This window comes from Triplophysa rosa, linkage group LG24 (genome assembly GCF_024868665.1).
Source record: "Triplophysa rosa linkage group LG24, Trosa_1v2, whole genome shotgun sequence".
Classification (NCBI taxonomy): Eukaryota; Metazoa; Chordata; class Actinopteri; order Cypriniformes; family Nemacheilidae; genus Triplophysa; species Triplophysa rosa.
Window position 1 is genome coordinate 6,037,850 of NC_079913.1, and position 26,655 is coordinate 6,064,504.

At 38.4% G+C, this 26,655-nt stretch overlaps 1 protein-coding gene across 3 annotated transcripts in view; it reads right to left on the reverse strand.

The window, feature by feature from the left end:
• The window catches only part of grip1 (glutamate receptor interacting protein 1), a 203,600-nt gene that overhangs the window by 127,518 nt on the left and 49,427 nt on the right, over positions 1-26,655 (reverse strand). The window lies entirely within an intron of this gene.

A 26,655-nucleotide genomic window follows, 5' to 3' on the forward strand; every position in this document is an offset into this window, starting at 1 on the left:
GGGGGGGGGATGGGGGGTTGGGGTGTGGGGGGGGTGTTAGATCTGTTTTTCACAGGGAATAAGAGAGACGTAAAGTTCAAAGGAATCGGCAGGCAGGCGGGCAATCCTTAGGCTACGGCTGTCTCATTCCACAGAAGGAGCGGGCGGGGGGACATGTCTGAAAACGCCGCTGTTAAAGAGGGCACGAGTGTGTTCATCTCACAGAGAATGACAGACAAAGCCAGTACCAGCGCCGGAGGAGGTGTGGGTCAAAAACCTCATGGGGCTTTCCTGCTTTTTCAATGAGAGACAAAATGATAAATCCACAGACGGAGGGGGCAGTGTGGGCATATAGGAGCCAGTGTTGTGCTAACAGACAAATGGGGATTAGAACATTCTACCCTATCACCAGTAGCTGGGATCGGTGGGCGGTGGCTAACACTGTAGTAATAATGGGGGGAGGACTTGCCAGCGATACCACTCAGTTTCGAATGAGAGACATGTGTCAGCGACCCATTCATTCGAAATGGGCGTACGCAACCTCACAACAGGGTGGCAACAGTAGCAAGGCTAAAAATAAAAGGAACAACAAGTATGTGAAAAATCTATTGTGTTAAAAAAAATCACAGTACTGTCTTACAGTTGTGAAAATTGTGTTCTGTACTTCCCAGTAGTGTGGATTAACATTTCCTCACCCTATGAAATTACGCCCCTTGCCTTTATACCTGCTTGTTTGCCTACAAGAAGTCATGGATCCCATCGGCTGGCTGAGATTAGGGGTGGCCAGCCTGTATCACAATCATCTAACATAACAAGACACTCCAACCCTTCGCACAAGACCCACTTATCATGTTTGTACATACTATCGTGTCATCTATGAGTGATTTCTGTTTTGATGGGCAAGCCTGCACGCAAAACCGTGCTTATGTTGAGTCTGCTCCTTTGTGCTCGGCAGCGGGGGGCTGCTCTTTGTTTGAGGTCTTCCACACACACAAGCACAGACTAGCGAGTGTAATCCCGCCCCTTTGGATTACTACATGAGTTTGTGTTTGCAGCTGGTGATGTTGTCACACAATAAAGGATTACTGTAAATATGTGTGTTATTGGCCTCTTTAGTGTCTGAAGAGAGAGAGAAAGAGTAAAAGAGGGTCAGGCAAGAGTGATGATGTAGTGGTTAGAACACATGCTTGCCCACTGTTTCCTGTTACAAAGACTAATGATACTGTACACAGATACTATAGATACTGTACATGGATCTTACAGATAGATACTGTAGACAGATACTAGATATAGACAAGTACTGCCAATAGATACTGTAGATGCTATAGATAATGCAGTTTGCTAGTTTCATAAAATGGCGCCGGTGAGCTTTTGGGATGCCAGGGTCGGCAAACAAATTTCTGGTCAAATAACACTGTATGGGAAAAGGAGGATTTTTGACCGGCAAACATGGGTGTTTTTTAGATTAAAAAAAGAAGTAATATATCAGCGATACGACAGATCGTCTTTACATTGCTGAGCACGTAGTTAAGCCAAAACAACTGGATAGTGTTATACGACCAGATATTAGTCTGCCGACTCTGGTGTCGCAAAAGCTCACCGGCGCCATCTTTTGCAACTAGCCCATTGGACACTGTATATATAGACCCAGTAACTAAAGACAGTAGATAGATACTATAGATACAGATACATACTATAGATAATATAATTAGACACTGCATATAGATACAATGTATACTGTAATTGAATACGGCCAACAGATACTGTAATTAAATACTATAGATACTATTTATACATGTACTATAGATAATGTAATTAGACACTGTGTATAGATACTATAGATACTGTAATTAAATACTATAGATAGATACTATAGATACACGCACTATAGATCGTGTAACTGGACACTATATAGATACTATAGATACAGATACATACTATAGATCATATAATTAGACACTGTATAATAGATACAATGTATACTGTAATTGAATACGGCCAACAGATACTGTAATTAAATACTATAGATAGATACTATAGATACACGTACTATAGATAATGTAACTGGACACTATATAGATACTATAGATACAGATACATACTATAGATAATATAATTAGACACTGTATATAGATACAATGCATACTGTAATTGAATACGGCCAACAGATACTGTAATGAAATACTATAGATAGATACTATAGATATACATACTATAGATCATGTAATTAGACACTGTATATAGATACTGTAATTGAATACTGTAGATACAGTAGATACTATAGATAGATACAGATAGATAGTATAGATAATGTAATTAGACACTGTATATGGATACAATAGATAATGTAAATAGAAACTGTATATAGATATGCTATAGATGCTGAATTTAATAACTGTAGATAGATACTATAGATCCTAAAGTAATTATCGTAATTACATACTATAGATAATGTAATCAGATAGACACAACAGAAAATATAGATAGATACTATATATACAGGTAGACACTCTAGATAAAGATAGCTAGAAAGAAGCCAATTGGAAGGGGTGGTTGTCAAAAATAATTTCTGCAATTACAAAAGGTCTATACTAATAAGATCTCTGCATCATACAATCTAATAAACATAGTCACACTTAACAAACTCTGATCGTCTACTGATTAGGAAACACATGCCGTGTCATGGGAAAGATGCATCTTGGGACTTCACGGTTCCCCCATTTGGAGACTCTGGCTTGTTTATCCAATCTGTCTGCCACCTGAGGCAATCAATGCACATTCAACAGACTCATTATTGTTCCAGAAAATACAGAAATTCAGACACAATCCAGTTAGCAGGTTTTAATTAGCTGTGCAGTCGTGGCACCTGTAATTACACATTCTGCATCCTCGTGGAGGACTGGGTTTGGATTGGGGGCAGATTCTCCGAACAAACCACAGAAGGAAAGCAGTATTATCTAGCAGGGGTCTATTAATCTGCACGAAGAGAGTTCCTTTGCAAACTATTTTCATCTTTACCAAAGATAAGAAATTTCACAATATTGTGTCTATTATTATTCATGAGGTAAGTGCATTGTAATTAAGTCTACGACTACCCCTTACGGAGATGGAGTAATTAGGCCTAATTCACTATATTTAATAATATTCCATCTGATTCGTTTATGAAGTAAAAATGTTATGATGGTTTCTGCTTGATGTTATGGAGATGATGGCGGTGTTCCAGGTGTGAGGCTCTCCAGAGATCATTTTCTGATAAACCACTGCAGTAAAAGGCAGACTTAAACACTGAGCCCGTGCCAAGCTCTTAGTCTCCCTCCGCATGCAGCAAGGACCTCACCGCAGTCACACTTCTTTCTGTTGTCTGCCTCAGGAATTCAAAATATAACTCTTTGTTGGCAAAATGTCATTTGCACGGTCAATGCTAGGTGCAGAGTTGCACCTAGAGTTGCACCTAGAGAGAGAAAGATGAGGGAGAAGAACAGAGACTCACTTTAAAGGTATAGTTCACCTAAGAACGATAACTGTGCAGATATTGCCTGACTTTTAAAGTATATTGCTCCAAACAATGGAACATTACTTTATTTCTGTAAACAAAACGAAATGTTTGAAGAGTATGTGTATGTGTGTGAGAGAAAGAGAGAGGGAAAGAAAGAAAGTAGAGTTGGAGCAGTTGAGAGGGAGACAGAAAGTAATCCAGGCACAACTTAAAGGGGTCATATGACACGGCTGAAACGAATATTATCGTTTGTTTTAGATGTAATGCAATGTGTATACACGATTTAAGGTTAAAAAACGCTGCATTTTCCACAAACCGTGCATGTTTGTATCTCCTCTTTGCCCTTTGATTTTTTACAAAGCTCATCGCTCTGAAAAGCGAGGTGTGCTATGATTGGCCAGTTAACCAGTGCGCAGTGATTGGTCGAATACTGCAAGCGTGTGAGGGAAATGTAACGCCTCTTACCATATTTGTAACATCAGGTTCCAAAGCAATTGTACTGACAGGTACGCCCACCTTACTTGCGTATACATTTGGGCGGTCTTAGTCAAGTCATACCACCAACTGATGTAGATTTGTGGGGGTGTGGTTACACGAGGCGTTTCAGGCAGGTCTGGGTGAGCATTCGCTTTTAGATAGAATGCATCTTTTGTTCCCACACTTTTTGTAATTTTACGTGTCTAATACATGCATGGGCAACTTATAACACACCAACGACACAGAAAAACACGTATTCGCGCCATATTAAGCCTTTAAATCCCTCACTTGTGAAGCCATCTGAGCATGAAACGCCTCAGGCTTTCTATGGAAGCAGTGCAGTGCCAGTTTGTTGCAATATGGTAGCTCCTCTTAGGAAGCAAGTCTATTGCTTCTGTAGAAAAACCACAGTCTACAGACACTACATCAGCTGAAGCAAAGGCCTCAAACGGTTAAAACAGTTTTTGCTAGCTATAGCTAAGTCCGTTGACACGTTAAACGCTTGCGTTTTCGCAGTTTGTCGAAAGGAGACATTCAGACCTGTTGCAGGATTGCCGAGTCAAGCGTTTCACAAAGTCACACATCGTCTCAAATCTTTTAAAATGATCTCCTGCCCAACATATTTTCACAGGTAAGTGAAGCTTCACATCTACAGGGTCTTAATCTATTCCTGCTTAAGAAACATCTGCAGAGGGGATCTATTTCCATCCCTTGTGCATCACACTCTTCCTCATACAATATGCGGACACATAAGAGCTTCTGCCTGGTGTGAAGAGACTTTCTCAGAGTCAAACCAGATCCTGTCTGAACCAGAGCATGCATAGAGCAAACGGAAGGGTTCAAAGTTCAGGCATCAACATTTCAAGACACTGTCATTACTATTATAGTAAGAACTAGAACACGCATAATCCTTGCCTCAATCCCTTCCGAGTCTCATGTCAACAATAAACCAATAAAACGAATGATTGATTCTTTCAGGTAGGGAACTCCAGAAGCGATCTGTCATCTAAACAAACCAAATAACTTCAGCTTAAGGAAACTATTGACAGAGCAGTTCACGGCTGTAAACGGCAAAAGAATGAGAAAGAGACAAAGAAAGAAAGATTTATTTGAACGTACTACTGCTGTCACAAGAGGGCAGATGAAGAAAAACGAAGAGTTTACGTTCCTTCATGCCCACCCTCTGATTCATTTCACACCCAGACGTTCGTGCTAGCAAAAATCCCATGGGCTGTCGTCGACCTTCAGTCAACCTGCAGTGGGTAGAACAAACCCGTGACCTGTTCAGCTTCTAGTAGGAGGCTTAAAGGCCTCTTGAAGAGCAGTTTTTAATGCATTGAAAGCTAAACACACAATCAAGATGATCGTTTTACGCTTAGTCTAATGTGTACAAATGATCTGAAAAAGTGGATGGGAAACAACTAAAGTTGACGCAATCTATATGAAGTGGTCGATTCGACCTTTTGCATTTTAACCAAATATAGAATCTACCCGCTGACTTATGCACATCTTTAGTACTGACTAACATATCTACTGGAATGAAATGAAAGCTTGTTTTTAAAGGGACAATTCACCCAAAAATGAAAATTCTGTCATGAATGACTCACTCTCTGTTCCAAACCTGTATATATTTCTTGGTTTGGTTGAACACAGAGATATTTGGAAAAATGCTTGCAACCAAACAGTTCTTGGACCCCATTGACTATATCGTAGTAGGAAAAATTACAATGTTAGTCAAAAGTGCCCCAGAACTGTTTGCTGTCCAACATTCCTCCAAATATCTTCTTTTGTGTTCAACAGAAAAAAATATATAAAGTAATTTTTCCTGGTGGTCAAGAACTATTTGGTAACAAGCATTCTTCCAAATATCTTTCTTGGTGTTCATCAGAACAAAGAAATTTATATAAACAACTGAGAGTGAGTAATTCTTGACAGAATTTTCATTTCGCCACTGTTTTTAAAACACACTAAAAGAACAAAAATAAACAAAAAAGGATAAACAAACAACTCTGGTTTGAAGCAGCGCCAGTTAAGAGTTAAACTTCAAATAACTTCATGTATCCCAAGGTGGTCTAAAACAGGGGTTTTCAATCTTTTAGATGCTAGACAAGGTTATTTTCCTATATTTTTCTTTTCACTATTGCAATGTATTGTTAAATGTATTCATCATTTGTGTTGATTTAATAAATTTGTATTTCTATTTTTGGTATTGATATTAGTAAAATCACCAATAATGCAAACTGTAAAAAGCACTATAGAATTTTTTTCTATTTGCTTACCTATTCAATATACTAATAACTAGCTATTTTTGTTATTTTAAATCACATTTTTACTTGAATTTAATTTACTCATTTCAAACAAATTAAATTAAAATTTAATAACATTACATTTTAATTTAATAAATAAATTAATTTTTGGATTTAATTAAACGTTACTAAAATTATTAAAATAAAATAAAATTTTAATTTCATTCAAATTCAATAAAATTACATTTTTATTTAATCTAATTTTAATCTAATTATTTATTATTTATTTAGGCTTTTCTTATTTTGTTTTTTAACAGTTATTCTCTATTCTTTTCCACAGACCCCATTACTTAGACTAGGGGTCCTAGGTTTCCATTTTAAAAACCCCTGCTCTATACCTGCGGCTCCAGGATGACTGGACACATGGCTTTTACGGCTAATTGGCTTACCTTTTAAAAAAAGGTTGCCTTGCCCACCCAGTGAGAAAACCTGTCTGGTCTCATCAGTCAACTGAAATAAGTAATGCAGAACTACACTTAACTGACAATAAAAACTGCTTTAAGGCTATTCTAAAGTTCTTCCAAGATTCACAAAATAGATGAATCTTCGAATCACCCAAGATGAAGCTGACTGGATAAGACTGAGCGATGTCCCAAAAATGCATGAAAGATGATGTTGGATGCATCTCATACTGTGAATCTTTTTATTGACATGAGAGGAATTCATTTTAAAGATGTATGTGGTAAAGAGACTGAAACGGAGCACACAGATGGCCTTTCGCTCTGAATAAAACATGAGGGCAGAGCGACACAAGATGCTGAAATCACATTCGGATCGCAGCACAGATTCGCAATGTCACAAACATCAAAGATCACACCCAGGTTAAAGTGCCCCAGAATCTGCTTTGGACATCTCGGCTGATGCGCCCGCCCTTTGGTCCTCTCTGACTCCAATTTTGTCCCCAGCAGCAGTCAACCTTATCGAAAGCCATCAAAAAAGTGCCATCATTGTGCCATAAATGTGAGCGCGTGTGGTTCTACAAGGCTTCCTTTGGGCACTCACAACCCCACCCTGTGTTATATATGTGGCAGAGACAGACATCTTCCAACTGGCTTGACAGACAAGTCTATATTATCAATGCATGCGATGTGACTTCAGATGGATTTCTTTGTTCTCCACAGGCCTGTCTGTCAATGGCGACATAAATTCTGCATGCAACACTTCATGCCACTGTACCAGAGAAATGCCTATACACATATCTCTATACCAAGCAAAAAAACGTAATGCCTTAAAAATAAAACAACACAAGGATTTACCAAGAGTAAATGTAGCCGACAAAAACATTTAGGATTTGAAGCATTATCATTTATCATCAATTGGGCGACAGACAGCTATGACAGTTAACATTTCCTCTCTTTCATAGGTCATTCGCATCATTCCTGGACTGTCGTCACTGTTCAAGCGTAGATGGATTTTTACCCGTCTCGAATGAGATGGGTGACCCTGTCGGGCCAGCGTTTGACTTTGAATCGGACGGTCTGAATTTTAAATTGCTAGACGAATGAGACCTGCCAGGTAATATATAATCTTTTACTTGAAGAAGGATTGAGCTTCTATTGTCACATAGGGCTAAAATATTTTTTAAAGATGTTTGTGGTGCTATATTGATGCAAACAACAAAAACTTTACGAATGTACTGCGGCCACTGATAGCATGCAATTTGGTTTCCAAAAATAAATCATTTATTCACCCTCATGTCATTCAAAAGAGATTTTGAGAAATGTCTCTGTGGTTGTATCCATACAATGGAAATCAATAGGGGAAAATGTTGTTAGGTAACCAACATTCTTCCAAATATCATCTTTTGTGTTCTGCAAAAGACAGAAAGTCATACAGGTTTAGAATGACATGAGGATGAGTAAATCATGAAAGAATTTTCATTTTTGGGTGAACTATACCTTTAACACTACTACGGTATTTATATACAGTATAAACCAGCTACAGACAGCCGGATTTCTCTTGGCAACCATGCTGTCATTGCAAAAGCATCATGTTTGCAAAAACATTTGTCACAATGCCCTGCAGGCCACTACCGCCAAAAACACAATCACTCCAGCGTCTGAGGAGCTCCCATCGCCTCGATATGTCCTGGGCCATTGCGCCAATATATCGATTTGACATAACCTGCCTAATGGACCACGATGCGGCTCAAGTGCCACTTGGGAGCGAGAAAAATGACAAGCTCCCTGATTTTATTTGATTGAATCAAAAAGATGCAGCAGTGCTACATATCATCTGCTTTTTTTCCGACCCTAAGGCATTCGTTCTAAAGGTACGAAATGTAATGTAAATGATGTAAAAAATGTAATGCGAGCTATTGCTGCAGGCACCTGCTGGAGAGTGAGGAGGTTAAGCTTCTTAAAATACATCCTCACGATTATAAAAGACATCTGGACACTTCCTGTTATTGTTTCACTTGCAGATAAATTCACCAGTGACAAGATTTGCAATAGACACAATGGTGTCAATGTCCCAATAGTTTGATGTGAGCTTTGGGTTTTTTGGGCATTTGTTTGCATGTGCAAAGCTCGAAAACGTGTCCAAATTGATAGAGGTCCTACAGATTGTAAAATACATCATTATATTTGTGACAAACCACTATGAAACGTGAATAAAATATATGATCACCTATGGAAAATAACATAACGCATGAAAGGCGGCGAAAGAATTCTACAATCCACAAAAATTCTACTTCCACTGTAAAAACGCATTGTGTCAAAACATTTCATATACAAAGAATTCTCCTGAAACTCAAAATGACACTTTTCCTAAATCCCACTGACTGCTAAGTGGCTTATAGTCCAATAAGTAACTCCAGGATATTGGTTTAACTGCGGCATTTGAAGCTAAGCTGAGCACAGCCCTGGAGGCAACATCGTCATCGTCTCCAAATCATTCCTTTTCGCCTGTGCCGACGCTGACACAGATACTCCAACCATCTGTCCACAGTCTCATCAACGATGAATCCATTGCTAGTCAAGCATAATGCGTAGTGTGCTGGGTGGATTCGGCCCAAAGTTACAGTATCGATCCTGTTTAGCTTCCTGTAACACCAGTCATGAAACATAGTATAAAAAGTAAAGTGAATGAGGGACGTTTCACCTCTAGACACATACAATTTCATTAAATTGAGGAAGGCAATCCATTTCAAACAATTCTATTAACCGTAGCCAGGAAATTATGTTCTAACAATCAATTACGGAGGAGAGACGTTATAAAAAGCTTCACTCTAGATTTAATAGGGACCGGGATGCTGGCTGTACGGTAAATTTATTTCAGTTTGTGGAACAGAACGGAGCAGAATTTCAATTGATTGAGATCAGGTGCCTTGACCGTGAGGCAACTGGATCGCGGCCCTGTGGACACGTGGGGCAAAATATTTGGGCAGCTTACCACCGTGGTTACAGGAATCAAATTTTGAAAGTGTTAACGTCTTAATCATGTTTTAAGGTTCAGTCACACCAAGAACGATAACTATAAAGATATACCGATAACTATATTAGCACCCACATCAAAGAATGATAATGTTATTTATACTTATAATGTGCGCGCCCTTCAAGACTGTCTGTCAAAAACACGCTGAAAGCAACCCGAATGATATTGTTCCTCTGTATCGATGTCCTATAGTTGTGTCCTCCTAAATAAAAATAAAAAAAGTAAAACTTTCCTGTATAATTATTCTTGGTGTGAACTGACCATAAGGCAAAACATTTTTTTACTGATAAGAGTATTCTTGAAAAACATTCACACTATATCCAAAACAAACTGCGATAGTCTATTTAAGTCATTTCTGATGCAAATGATCTTTTGTGATCTTTTCTTATAACGTTTCCTATTCTTAGCTACAAGCCACTTCTACTCCTTTACAACACTTAGCATTCACAAGGGACACCTTCAAGCCAAGACAAACTTGTTAACTTTAAACAGCATTCAAAGGAAACTCACTTGATGTACCATTTCTAAACATTCACAGAAACGTTCCTGTAGCACAAAAAGCATGATGCTAGCAACAGCAAGGTCACGGTTTCAAGTCCAGCTAAACGTATACCTTGAATGACACTTTGGATAAAAGCATCTGTAAATGAAAGCAGCTCTGACCACTGAGACACAGTCGGGTTTGTTTTTTATACAAGCTCGGTTCTCAAATAAAACGGTGACAAGGGCATTATAATAATCGATGAAACACTGCAGTCTCCCCCAGTAATTGGGAAGCACTTTACTAAGATAACCTTGAGCTTTAAAAACGCGAGAAACAGAGATTCTATTCAGCTGTCTTTGGCTCTTATGCGAAAGTCAACAACACGGTGTGATTTTAAGCAAAATGGTGATGTGTTCCATGCTTCTCAAAACTCATTCCACATTATTAATGAAACATCACAAACTGACCAGGAACAAAACGTTACAAAGCTTGTAAAGAAATAAGAAAACTGTGAAACCAACTGTGAAAAAAATGCTAGAAGAACAGAATTTACTTGTAGCTCAACTGGCAGAGGGTGGCATTTGCAACGCCAAAGTCATGGGTTCAATCACAAAGTGGCTTTGAATATATATAATGAAACTTTTCGATAGCACTTCAAGTCACAATGTCACATTTTTTGGGGTATTGGATGATCCGGAAGACCGGAACATCCTAATTTTACAGTTCCCGTGATGTAGCTCATCCTTAGAAAAATCTATTTAAGGTCTGAAAGTGATGCACCAGCACAAAGCAATTTGCTCCTGTTTACGGCTTCAAGAGCTCTGATCAAATCTGGAAGCTCAAATTGCTGCAGCGGCTCGGCCACTCCAGTCGGTACTGTCAAGTATTTTGGAGGGGACAAAAATGAAAGAGAGAAAAAGATAAGAAAAAAGATAAAAACACATTCCCCTGTTATGATACTATTGTAATCAAGAGCGATCTGACTGCTTCTTAGAACGAAGGGAATGAAATGTAAGCTTAGTTCCAGTGGACATGAAAAACCTAAAATGCAATATTGCAGCAGACAGGTACCGGTGACTGGAGACCATCTGTTTATAATAACTGTTGAAAGAACAGGTTAAAAAGGTGCAAAATCAAAACAACAGACGTAACAGAACCTTAGGAACATTGGCTGCTGTGCATTTGTTTTTGCACAAGTGTTTCTGCTACTGTATAGTCAACAACCTGCATTTACCGCAGTACTCACAGTAAGCATCACGGTCACACTAACACTCACACTAAACTGCTATTTTGCAGAATGACAGAGAATACCATTAACCCCCAAGCGCCAAGTCATACGAACAGTGGGAGGGGAAATAAACATTACCACCCGCAGAAGGCTTAATGATATTTAGGACCTTTTCGAGCTGTAAATATGCCGGGATTCGAGGTACACAGCAGGACAAGTGATATGATTGGATAGAGAGGCATGAATATTTATGAAAGCATACATTAAAGATAGTTTGAGGAAAGACAACAGACCACAAAAACATATACAGTAGTATGCAAAAGAACTACTGCACACTTGCATTTCTATTACACATGGTACTACCACGCTAAACTGTATTTCAAAATTGCATGACTTTCTACTGCAAAACAAAAAAAGAAGATATTTTGAAGAACGTTGGTAACCGAACAACATTGGCCCCCATCGACTTCAATTGGATGGACAGAAAACCACTGAAACATTTCTCAAAATATCTTCTTTTGTGCTCCACAGAAGAGTCATATGCAGGCTTTGAATGACATGACAGTGAATAAAAAATGTCAGAATTTTAATTTTGGGTGAACCATCCCCCTTTAAATTGGGTCCTTGCCCATGACCCCATATCTACAACACCATTGACTTTTATTAGCGACCTCCCCAAACATCACTTTTCTTTCCCATAATGCACTCTGCTGAAGTCACTTATCCACTAATAACTAAAACATTAGATGGCCAGAAATGTCACAGTAGGCGACGACTGCCCTAAAAGCACAAAGAGGGCTTTTAAACGGTGCTGTAAAAAACCCAGCAGAGGTCGAAGGAGATGCACTTAGAGGTGTAAGCCAGTGTTTCTCGTGTTAAACGGTATGCTCGGGGTCTCCCCGCACACGCTGGGCTGGAGGAATCATAGTTAACCTTGCAGTTGAGCCTTAGCTGGCTGGGGATGAGACAAGGAGCTGCTCTCTAGGTCAATGTGTAACACACGACTCCCAGATGGGTCTGATGTCCTCAAGGTTATTTCACACTGTGGGCTCTGTTGGACCAGATAAGGATGTATGTGCGAGTCTGTGTGTGTGTGTGGAGGTGAAACCTTGCTGGGATTTAAAATGAGGAAAAAATAGCAGTGAAATAATGCATAGGAAACATTGCAGACAATAGCCGGGTTTCCATCCAAAGTTGCGAATTAAGCTTATGCGCAAAATTGGAATATCGCATAAAACATTTGCGAATAAACACCATTTCCATTCAACTAGTCAACCGTCACTTCCTAACAAACTGGCACGAAATATCAGTAAGAAAATTATGAGAAGCCACTGAATATAATGCTTTTCATATATAATAATTACTTGCGCAAGCAGACGAAACACAATAAATGCGGTGCTTGGGTGCCATGCTGTTTGGGCAAAGCAGTTGTGATAGTTCTGGGAGGCAATTACAGAAATACTTTGACGACTTTGCTCAGGCATTTAAGAATGACCATAACAACATTTGTGATGCTGTGTAACAAGATCAGTACTCTGGTTAGTCAGGTTACGCAGTCTCATAGTGCAGTTACATGACTTTTTGGAGGAATTTACTCAGCAAATGCATTTCCATCTCCCATTATTCGCATGAACCCTTTTTCGTAAAAAAGAAAACCCACCTCAAGCGTGCGTAAAAGCTTTTTGGCGAATTAACGTTTTTTATTTCGAAATGTGGCGTTTCCATCACTCGTTTCTGATGCAAACTTCAAAATGCCCAGGACACCCGGCTAATGTGCCATCCAGATTCAAAACAAAACAAAACAAAACCACACAAAAAAAACTTAAGAGATTCTTTAGACTATAAAAAAGTAAGAAAGAATTGGTTCTTATACAGTAAGAATCTTGAGTAAACCCACTTTCCACTGCAAAGAACGCTTTCAACTGAAAGGTTCTTCGGATGGTTTTTAATGGAACCATTTAGTGAAAAATGTTTTTCTTCCCCTTTAAGAAACTTCCAAAAATGTGTTTCACAGCAACCGTACCCTTTTATCTGTGGCCACAGGTTCGAACACTGACAGGCTCAGGACAGGGAAAGCTGGTCTGCCGTGGAATATTTTCATCAGTTTTGGGGATACGCTCTGATGAACTCACTCTTATTGTCTGCCCAGTGGCCATGGCAGGCAGTTCGGTGTTCAGCAGAGAGCAAATGTACAAACAAAAATAACATTTTAAAAGACCGACCCTGGGCATCGTCCTCAATGAACTTCAGACATATGAAAAATATGGCTCGATATTGAAACATCCAAATTTCCTCTTTTCCGATTTTTTGGAGTATTGTATTTCAGAAGCAGGATTGGAAGACGTGTGTTATCATGCTGATTCTATAGCGTAAAATGCAAAGTGTCAGTATAGGTGAAAATGTTTTACAATACATTACCGAAAATGTAATACTGACACAATAACCTCACATTTAGTTTAAAACCAAGCAAAATGGCTCTTCAATTCCAATCTTAAACCTATTAAACTGGGATTTCTACAAAAGGTAAGTGGTTGCCACACATTCAGATTAATGCATTTTTTGTCTTGCAAATCACATGCATATTCATTTTCCTGTTAGAGATCATTTGCTTCATATTAGTACTCCAAGATGCGTTTCAGCTCATTCATTAGAGCACAGCCGCTCCTGTGGTTTATCTCTCTAGTATTTGAGTTTAATGAGCTGCAGTATAATGAGAATGAAGGAGGTTTTCAAATGAGCGCTCACAGATGGACAACAATACACATTCATTACCTGTTGCACCTGACAATTGCATTGAGAAAAGATTTCAGCCATAAAACTAATGCGTTAAAAGTCACTAAAAGAGCCAGTTCAGTGGACAGTAAAAAAAAGTTGGTTCAACTTATTTTTTTTAAGTTACCTGGTTGCCTTAAAATTTAGAGTTAATTCAACTTAAAAATATTGAGCAATTCATTAAGTTAACTAATATTTTTAAGTTGAATTAACTTAAAATTTTAAGGCAACCATTTTTAAGTTCAACCAACAAAAAACAACAAATCATTTTTTTACAGTGGAATTTCCATCAATTTGAATTGCCAAGATAGGTTTGAATCCCAGGGAACACGCAGGCGGACACAATATAAAGTATGAACGCACAGTAAGAAATACTGAAAACCAGAAAGCTTAAAACAAATGCACTGGGATCATGACCTTTCGCAACATTACAGGACATGATGTGAAATGGTGTGACGAATGGATTTTATTAGGATTACTCTGCATGTCACCCTACGAGAGTATTATCCATGAACATACAGCGGTCTGCTTAAAGCAGGTAGGTCTTTAGGATGCAAACATCAACCTGAAAGCCCTGATCTCTGTAAAAAGCCATGAAAAAGAATTTGTTTAGTTACAGGTCTATACTGGCTGTATGACGTACCATGGCACGTTTACCCGCACATGTTTACTTTCCTACAAAAATGCTCCATCTTACTCTTTTAAAAGTTGCTTTTTAAAGTCTTTCTTTAAATGAAAGTAAAAAGCATAAATGAATACTGATCAACTTTCAAAAGCAGTCAACCAATGCCATTAGGAAAAGTTGTGTTTAATGACAGATGGAAATGATCATTAGCTTCTGCTAACAGGGTTATAATAGCAGCATCACTGCATACTGCAAGAGCTGAATAAAGCTTCCCTAAAGATTTTTAAATACAAAACTGCTGGTTGTCTTCCCCAGCCGTGACAGATTGTCTTTAAATACATTTTCATTGGAAAATGTTGAGTAGTTTCATCTTTCGATTTTGTTTTCGCAGATCCTTTGTTTGATTGTTGCTCTCCGGAGGTGTCACGGAAAGCTCGCTGTCCATCCAATTTAAAGACTGCTTTCCTCACCCAGTCCGGTCAATACACTGAAAATTTCCATCAGAACCTGTCTACTTAAGCTAGCATACAGAATTTATATGCCAGATGCTTTTATTAAAGGCTTGAAGTGCACTCACAGTTACAATAATACAATTGTGCTTTTGCACTGAATATAATCAGCCCATTCTCATCAATTCCGTATAAATAACATGCGCTGTGTCAATATCGTGTAATAGGCATAGCAAGGCATTCCCCTTGCTGTTTTTGCTTAAGATTCAAATGTTAATAAAACACAATGACCTTTTGCGGGGCATGTTGTCCCACTGTGGGGTAAATGGACACAATAAGAATCATTTTCCATTTAAAAGCAAATTATAGGTTATTTAATGAATGACCTTTTAGCAAAAAAAAGCAAGAAACAATCTTAAAACATGAACTGATTGACCTGAAACCATTTTAATCCAGGTGATGATAACTTTCAGTTTAACACACATACTGGGACCCAGGTCTCACCAGCTACAGGTGAATATTAAATGTTCTCAAAAATAATTTTCTTTTGCCCAACAAAAACAGCTGATTGGTTTTAAAAGCCCAGTTTAAGTATCTATTATTAAACTACGTCCACAACAATACGATACAGCAAAATATGAAATCAATAAATATGATAACAGCTTATGGCACTGAATGATAAACTCATCCATCTTGGAGCATGATAAAGCCTCGAAGGGGGTTGTGAGGTATCATCTTACTTGAAATAAATGAACGGTAGTGTGAAAACCATCTGTCTGTGAACACAAGCCTCCTGGTTAACGAGGACGTTTTCGCATGTAATGCAACCTCCTAGCATGCCACGGGAATGCAGCCGAAATACCTCAGTGCCATTTGCACATCACTTTGATTCAGAGAAGCACTGGCAGTAAAACTTATTAGAGGACGAGTTCAGCGAACTCAAAGCCTGGTGGGCTTGAACACAACAGAAGATATTTTGAATAATGTTGATATCCGAACGACGGCGGTAGCCATTCACTTCTATTGTATTGACACAAAACCAATGCAAGTCAAAGCATATTTTCAAAATATCTTCTTTTGTGTTCTGCAGAAAAAAGTATGTCAAACAGGTTTGAAATGACAAGAAGGTGAATAAATGATGACACAATTTTCATTTCTGGGTGAACTATCACTTTCAAAAAGGCAGGTGTCTATTCACACGGACCTGCGGTTTTGTTTATATTATGCACATCCAAGCGAGTCTTACACCTTGGACAGGTCCAATTTATTTCAATTAACACAACAAGCGCTCTGACAGCGAGCGCCACGGATTCAACCGCTCGCGCCGAGAGCTTTTCATCCGGCTGGCTGCTCTGATGTAGACACCCACCAGGACGAACCTGAAGTGGAGATCTTCATCATGCTCTCTCATTACCAGCGATAAGAACAGATCCAGACATCGAGAACGGAGCTACTTCAGAATTAATTGCCCATGAATAGCAGCAGCTAAGCTTGTAAAATAATTTAAACTCAAGGCTGATTTTCAGACCAACCTAGCAGCTCCGTTTCCAAAGGTTTCGGTCTTAGTGTGAAATACTAGACTGAAATGCTGAAATAATGTTATAGACTGGGGAATGACCGTAATGGATACAAGACACTTCCAAAGAGTTTTTAAAGGGTGTTTCACCCTGAAAGCAGAGGAGCAGAATACGATGAGCCGAGCGAAACCCGTGGCCCTCTAAATGAATTACAGTAGCTACATCTCTGTGGTTTGGGTTTGTTGCTGCCTGCATCAGGACCACCCATCATTCTATCTCTGCCAATGTTGTTTATTTTATGCCTGCAAATCTACTCAATTAACATCAGATTTTTTACATAAACAAATTCTTTGGATTTACGTCCATTTCCTCATAAATAAATAATACTGGATGTGCACATTTCATACTTAAGTGTCTTCCAGTTCATGAAATGTTGCAACGTACTGTACGTATAATGCATTAACAATACATAATATTTATATTCAATTCATGCATTTGCCAGGTGCTTTTATCCTAAGTGACTTGATGTTTATACAAGCTATACATTTTATGAGTATGTGCATGCTCTAGGAATCCAACCCATGACCTTGCCGTTGCTCTTTTCTGAGCATAAATGCTCTCAAATCTCAAATATTTTGAGTATTGAAAAATATATCTTTATAGTAAGTTAAAAGCTCCACAATTCTTAGCCTGCCTTTTCATATTGCCACAAAAAAACTGGACTGAGTTTATTCATTCAGAAATATGGACTAATGCATGATCAAGCACACACACTGTGGTCATATGAACGCTGAATCTATAATCTAATTTTAAATAAATTACTAGTTGAAGTGGACAAACTTCGCGAGGCACAATTTTATTCAGTGGCACATACCATCTCTAAGAGCCTTATCAACACCTTTTATCTCTTTTTATCTGGCGGTATAAAGCAAACTTTCTGTTTTTCCAGCGATAAAAATCTAAATGTCCCAACGGCCCTTTTGAATTCCTATCAGTTTATCAAGGGCCGTGATAATCTTTCCACTAATGTCTATCTGTCTTAAACAATCTCACTGAGCACACAAACATCGGAGGTTACGTGAGGAAGCAGGTTCTTTGATTCTCTGTCACGACAACTAAAAACAACTGGTCCAGGTCAAGACGTTCAAGTACAAAGGACCCGATTCTTATCTTCTGCTTCCAGTTGTGGCATCTCGTAACCGCAGGTAATTTGTCAGCGTGTTGCTGTTTGATTCATGAAAGCGGTTACACGCATGTACAAGCGACGCTGGGCCGTGGCACTTTCCGCCATCGATCCGTTGCGTGTTGTAAAACAGGTGTTGGGTTGTAAATCAGATGGTCCGGGTACGACCAAAACGCACAGACGAGGACATTTATGATCTTAAAACAGAAATGTAGCTATGGAGCGGCGCTGCGACGTGCGGTGAGCGAGAGCTAATCTATAAACGCCCTCTTAATCTCGGCAGATGGATTGATTGATGCCGTAAAGAAATACAGCACGCCGTAAAACAGGTTCTTCCAGTTTGAAACATTAGGATAAATTCACGTTGCTTTGCATTTGTCGCTTGGCGAGATACGTTAAATCAAGCTATCCGACTCTCTGTGATGAAAAAAGCAGATTAAAAGCAATGACACAGAGGGATCTGGATTGATGCACTAAAGTCATCGTGCAAGACATCATACAATGTCATTCTGCAACACAGGGAAAAGGACCAAGTTGAGAATTACAAACATGTTTCACAATGCTTTAATCCCCAAAAAGTATTATAAATGCTTTACTACTTACATGCTTACTTTATTAATGTGTAGAGACGTATTACCATTTCACAATTTATTATAAACATCCAAATCATTATGGCTTATAGGATATATTATATCTCACACTTTCAATCCACTCAAAATATTCTGTCAACACTGCTAACATGGAGATGACATCAGATGATGTGATTAGCACATTTGGTGTTTTTTTTATTTTGGAGCGCAGAAGAAAATGTTTCCAATTACAAATGAATAAAAAAAGGAATACAGCGGTGGGAAAGCCCACCAGTACAACAAGGCTTTTAGAAATAGATCTTAAGTTATTCACCTGTGGATTTATTCATTGTGTTCCTCTGTGCGAAATTCCACCACAAATCAAAGAGTGACCTTAGGGTTCTCAAAATAACCCAGCAGATTAAGAAATGAGAGCGCAGCCATACAGTGCCACCTAGCGGCCTTCATATTATATTACAACACCATTCACAAGATATTGGTACTATTGGATACCAATAAAAGAATAAATAGTAACATAACCTGCTATTAATGTCTTTCAGCCGATTTTAATATGCAGCAGTGTTTTGAGTTTGCCAAGGCTCAATAATAAGAACGAATGAGACTTTATATGAGTTCTCAAAACAGTACGCTAACAAGATTTATTGGGCCAGTGTCTACATTCATAACCATGTTGTGATTTAATGGTTTTCGTGGTCTTTTTGTTGCAAAATGAATTGCAAATAAATGCGTGTGTGTTTGGGCAGATTGAAAATGCTGGGCAAGAAAACAATTAAGTACCTTATACTGTACCCCTAAAATCCTTTTTGTTGAGCCCGGTTTGCCATTTTATGTTTTAAAAACATGAGGAAACCAAAGTGACCTACTTCACAAAAACTGTGGGGGCTCAGTAAAAAGAGAAGATCAGCAGCTGACAGCAGCTTAATGGAGCCGCTGTAATCACAGTGTGAAGAGGAAGACGTAATGCCCACTGTCAAACCCAACACACACACACACACGCACGCACGCGCACGCACGCACGCACGCACGCACGCACGCACGCACGCACACACACACACACACACACACACACACCTATTAATTGTGTGTGCTGTAATCCAATGTCACACAACCAGTGACAGCTAATCTAGGGGAATATTTCAGGAAAAATAAAACTGTTTTGTCAGGATGTAGGTCTATGTTCAAGATGAGCAAACGAGCCAAATGTGAAAATTAATCAGTCTCGGTTTCTGTTCCAACTGTGGCCTGATTATTTCATGACAACTTTAGATTAGACGGGAAATGTGTCACATTATCGCATCTGTTCTTCATCATTATTGCAATCTATGCAGGGCTTATTTTTGGCAAAACTGTTTTTCTGTGTCAGAAGAAAATCTATATTTTTTCGTTTAAATGTTAAGTTACAACAACTTTCCCATTTACGGCTTTCACTGATAAACCTTCGTCTGTTTCAGTCATCCACATAGCATTTCCTTGATCTACATAATGATGCTAAATCATTTCAACAATCATTTTTAATACATCACTAAAATAAAATATTTCTATGTATATTATCGCATAATATATATTTTGGATTAAACACTGCCATCATTTTCTTTTTGGTTGATTCCTAAATATTTACATTTGCTTCCCCACCATTCCTATAAGTTTGGTTAGGCTACAACCTTGTAACAGAACTAGATGTGGACATCTGTGCCAGTCAGGACGTGGCGACATTAATTTGTACATCCCCAAACGACGTGATTGTTTTATCCATGCCGTGCTCGGCTCTGAGCTCTGTGAGAAGAATTAATAGTTTGCCACTGCACTGTCGTAGATAAAGAATGCCATCTAGTGAAAGCTCTGTGAACACATCACTGCCAACTGCAATACCCCCCCCACACACACACACCTCAGAGCAATCATGAAATAGTTATAAATAGATGGATAGTATATAGAATAGAACACACTGTAGTAGATTCTGCTTTATTATATCCCAGAAACAAAACTATTCTTAAACCATTGTCCCCAATTTGTCACAAACAAAGAAACAATACTGCCTTTAATTTGTTTAAAAAAACAAAATCAAGCAGTTTATTGGCTATTTGCAGATATGAAGAGTTTGGTTCCCAAATGAGATAACAATGTTTCAAAAATCATGTTTTTTTATTATGTTATCATGTTTTTATTGTGTTTTATTGTGTTAGTTAGCTGTATTTAATTTATTAGTTATGGCTTAAATCAAAACAAACCAACTGAAGTTTGATTGATATTAATTGGAATGCACAATAAAAAACATGATTTTTGAAACATTGTTATCTCATTTTGGAACCAAACTCGTCAAATACAATTTATTGTAAAAGCCACCCAAAGAAGGCTGCGTTGATATCTCTTTAATCATCTGTCTTTTAAAACCCTGCGTCCCTGAGCTCTAAATGAAACCCCTATCTGCATAGATGGTCAAATTACACGTTACCCTGAGTCTACTGCCAGCCTGCCCGTCTGTCCATTTAAAAAGATCAATATGTTCACTTCTCCAAAACCTCGCTTGTTTTCTCTGCTTTCCAATATGCTTTCTGTCTGTTTCATTCGATGTGTCTATTGTGCTGCATTTTCACTTAATTGCTGTCTGTTGCTATGAGAGTCAAGCAGTAAGGTTTCAGTGCCTCGTGATGTGAACGTTTGATCGAAATCTTACCAAAGGAAAGTTCACTTCTTGCCATTGTGACCAAACATCTTATTGTGTGACACAAGCAGGTTGCAATATTAAAGTAACAATTCACCCAAAATTTAAAATTCTGTCTTCATTTACTCACCCTCATGTTGTTCCAAACCTGTACATTTCTTTGGTCTGTTGAACACAAAGGAAGATATTCGGAAGAATGTCAGTAACCAAACAGATCTCATCTCCTATTTACTGCCATAGTAGGGAAAATAAACACTATGGAAGTCAATGGGGGACAAGATCTGTTTGGTTACTGACATTCTTCCAAATATCTCCATTTATGTTTGGCAGAACAAATAAATGTATACAGGTTTGGAGCAATCTGAGAAAACAGTAAATGATGACAGAATTTGTATTTTTGAGTGAACTATGCCGTTAACTAGCTTTATTTCTGGTTAATTGGGAAAATGTACAGTTTTGAATGACTTCATTATATTTTCAGTGTAAAAAAAAGATTTTTTTTTCTTAAAAAAGCTTTACCTGTCACTTGAATTTAAATTATATTAAACTGGCTATATAAACTAGGTATTTTTTGCATAGCTCCATTTTACAAGTTTTTAGCTCGATTTTTTAAGTTACTTTAATATAATTTACGTTCATAATGACTTTTGATTTCACTTTTACAAAATACAGTGTTGAGCCTTACCTGCAACATTATCAGTTTGACCTGTCATAAAAACACACGTTTAAAAAGGTGATGCTGTTCCTAATATTTTGGTTTTGGATGTGGAAGACGCATGACAGCGCCACAAATTATCAAAGATTTTGTTCTGTACAGAGTTTTTCATATCGGTTTTAAAACTATAATCAGATCAAACTTTTTTTATATTAAGATCGATATGTTGTAACCCAGCCATGTGGCCATGAACTCAAAGTGCCAGAGTATTTCACACCAAAAAATCTTATTTGTTATTTGTGTTTCTGCAGGTGGCACTATACCAGTCACACATTCGCACACTAAGTCTTCCTCTGGGGATTCTGGAACATTCTGCCCACTTTAAGATCTGGGGTGCAGCTACTGTGCTGAAAATAACCCAGATTTTCTTGAGCTTTGATCAACACAACTGGACTGCAAGGCAAGTAAATTGGAGCTGATTGAACTCTTCCGACGGCCATGACTGTGTCCATATTCCTCCCGCATCATCTCACGGGTCCGTTTCCCTATCGAGTCCTGAAGTTGCCTTTTTAAAAGAATTTACCTCAATCTCAGCGACACACACATAGATCGCTGCTACATTGGCACTGAGATGAAAAGCTCAGTCTGTTAAGCATCAAACGTGGGAGAAAAATGACAAAAAAAAGAGAAGCAATTTCCTTGCTTTTAATAGAAGGGATTACACTCGTGCCCACCGCGTGGCAGAATTCCCAGCTAACATCTACCTGCAGCCACTGCTTGATTCCACATCAAGCAGCCTTGCGTACAGCTGATAGCATAGAAAAGCTCATATTTAGAAGGGGAACAAATAGGCTTCAGCATGAACTTACTTCTACAGTAACCGCACAGAATCGTGCGCTCTGTTCTTTTGTGTCCTCACCCCGGCTTTTACACAACTCTGGTGGAAGACGCTTTAAAAACACAAACGGAATGAATGGCAAATGCAATTTCGAGGTCGCTGCTGCTGTTGTGACTAGAGATAACATATGGAGCTCTACCAGTGTGTTTTTTCATAACATCGAACGCTTGAAAACACACATTCAGGTTTGTATTGTTTATATGTTGTAATCCTGAAACAAAAATGATTTGTGAAGTCAAAACTGGAGTTATCATAACGTTTCAATTGTCCTTCTCATATTAAAGTGACAGTTCACCAAAAAATGAAAATGATTATTCATAAAATCATAAAAATAAAATCATTATTTATTCACCCTCATGTTGTTTCAAACCTGTATATGACTTTTATTTCTGTGGAACACAAGAGAAGATATTTTGAGAAATGTCTCTGACTTCCATTGTATGGACACAAAACCACAATGTTATTTGGTTACCAATGTTCTTCAAAACATCATCTTTTGTGTTCTGCAGGTTTGAATGACACGAGGATGAGTAAATGATGATTTTTTTGGGGGGGTTGAACGATCCCTTAAAAACATATCAAGTGATGCACAAATATACCATTCTATTATAATAATTATACTGACCGCTATGCAGCGTAAGCTTCAAGTATGTAAAGACCCAAGTATGCACTAAATGCATACTTGGCTTAAATTACAATTTAATTTGATACAGTTTGTAACACTGGGTCCCTCTGCTCCTAACACTGATCTAGACTCTCCTCAAAATAAAAAAATCAATAGGCACCCTAAAAGCTTTCAGCCCTGCTGTCTGTAATTACCAAACACTCTCAATCTGGGATTCAGGCCCAGAATTCAGTTTTTCCAACATCCGCCTGGTGTTCGTCTCCTGTTTCGCACCTCCCGAAGATATACAGCGACAGAGACAGATGCCCGAATGGACACATGCTGCCAAGTCCAAGGCAACAGCAGACACATCCCTGGAGTGCTAGATGGAGACGGGAGAAGACAGGTGGTGCACCTTGGAGCGACAGGGTGGCAGGATGAAAGCAGCCAAGTAGAGAAGAGATAGATAAGGCTGGAGCAGGAGCGGAGGGCTGTGACCAGCCTACGGCAAACTCCTCCAGCCAACAGGAAGTACTCACTTTCAGGCCATTCCGAGTTCATGCCCTTCAGTGTTAGACAAAATTCAAGACATTTATGTTCGCTCTATAAATTCTATTTGTTCCGAACTGGAGCTCTCACAGGCACCAAAGGTCTGGGGTTGAGGGGCATGAGCGATTGATGGCTAGCATCCACTTTTCAATTTCTGAGGTTAACCTACATCATGCAGGAACTGCAGACGGGATATGGCAAGCCATTTTATACTACAGTAAATAAATGAAAAACTGTACTGTATAAGCACTACTAGACAAAAAATGCATATAGCATGCATATTGAATAAAGAAATTCCCATTCATTCCCAACCTTTAAATTCAAACATTTCCAATGGAAATACCGTATAAAACATTTGGATACTGTAAAATCAGGAAAACACACAACAACGTGAATCGCAGCGGTCTCAACTGTCAACATCATTATTCCGGTGAATACATCAGTGAATTGGTTATTTGTTTGATGCACTAGAGCCGGTTAAGAGAGGCAAGACGTTCACGTTGAGTCAATAGGAAAGAGTCTTAATATTTTATCTCGCGCTTGCAGCTTCCTTACGTGGCAGCTGCTCTCTGATCTCCTTCAGGGATTTAATCTCCATTTGCAATGTGCACAGACCTTCCTTCTTTACTAAGGCCTCTGTAACTTTTTTCAATTGCCAACTTTCCAGTCGGCTCCCTGAGGGTCTGTGGTGGGTGTTTTGACCGTGAACCTAGTCTAATGCTCAGACAGAGCTCAAGTTGAGGGTTCTCGCCATGGAAAATAAAACAGCTATTCGTTTTATTCTCTTGTATATAGCTTAAGACATTCTCAATTCTGCACGCAGAACAACGCAGTGCAGTTTTAAAACATGAAGAATATCACATATTGTTTCTAGACAGGGATGGCCTCAATTCCTATGAATGAACGAGGCGAACGTCTTTATGATGGGGTGGCTTGGAAATGACAAGAAGATATTACAGTATATTCACGACACCCAGCACAGATGTATGGGTGCTTTTGTCCTGCTTTCTTTCAAAAAACATCATGACGTTTTCAGACTCATCCTCTATACTTTTAAAAGACAATGTCGCCATTACTAAAGATGATTTAGACCCAAAAAATAAGGCAAAGAATCAGGGTGCGAGAGAAATATTATGTCCATTGTATAAATACATTTTTACATATTTAACCTAGTAAGACATTTACTGTATATTTATTTAAACGTGATTGTTGCTCCATTTCGACCTCCAGACTAGTCTGCTGGGAGACCGATCTATCATATGCCATTATAAACAGGAATTCTCTCATTCCTCACACCCTCCTTAAAGCTGAAATCTGTAACTTTATTTGGTTAAAAATAAACTAAAATCAGTTGTGCAAGTACACAAAAAAGATGAATGTTGAAAAAGTAAGTTGTATATAATAATGATTTATAATTTGAGTTTAGAGGAGGAGAAATGAAAATTGTGTCATCATTTACACGCCCTCTTGTCATTTCATACTTGTATGACTTTCTTTCTTCCGCAAAACACAGAAGAAGATCTTTTGAAGAATGTTGTTAACAGCCCCCTATTCACTTGCATTGGTTACAATAGAAGTGAATGGGGGGCTGTGCTGTTCTGTTACCAACATTTTTTTAAATATCTTCTTTTGTGTTCTGCAGAAAAAAGAAAATCATACAGGTTTGAAATGACAAGATAACTACTCCTTTAAATTGTGTTTCTATGGACTGCAGCTGCATTTTTAAGGATAGTTCACCCTGAAATGAAAATGTCATTTACTCACCCTCAAGTTGTTTCAAACTTGCAAATATCTTTCTTTGTGTTCAGCAGAACAACAAGATTTATACAAGAACGTTTGCAATCAAACAGTTCTTAGGCACCAAATTGACTACTATAGTGGCAAAACAAACTACTATGGTAGTCAATAGTGCCCCAAAACGGCTTGGTTTCCCACATTCTTTGAAATATCTTATTTTGTGCTCAACAGAACAAAGAAATTCATACAGGTTTGGAACAACTTGAGTGAGTAAATGATGACAGAATTGTCATTTTTGGGTGAAAATGCTTCAAAAACTCAAAATCCTGGTTAAAAAGCCAGCAGTGAGAAAAAATATTTGATAACAATAATAAAAAACTATGTAGCCATAAACCCCCCAAAAACGTATCATCTACATTCTTCATGACTTTTAAAAGTAACATTTTCCAGCACTAGTGAGGTAAAATCAGTAGAGGTGACACTTAAATGTAAGAAAAATGCTTTCTGGGCACAAGTAAACAGCTTCTTTTTTATGCTACCTGTCAGCGTGTTTAACAGCTGTCGTCTTACAGAGCCACAGCGAATAAATCGCGGCTACAGGCATCATCCGTCGCCCCGGGCTGGATAACATACTGTGTGCTACACACTGCCTACCACACACAAGCTGTAGCCGTCTGTGATATTACCACACACTAATCGAATCCATCTGAATCACTTCAAGAAACTAGGTACCAACCATCGTTCAGTGTTACGGTTTAACTAAGAGAAAATATTGCATGTCTAATTTACAGTTTCATCTCGGTAAGACTATTGCAGTGAAATAAGCTAGTGACTGATGCAAAACAGTCCTCTGACAGACCCAACTAATCGATAACAACTATTTACATCAGCCTTCTTATTGATTTCACAAATTCATTCTGAAGCCCTATTAGGCACCAACTCGACTATGAAGAACACTGATGACTAATATTCAAAAATTAAAAACAATCTTTCAACTTGCAAAGCTTAG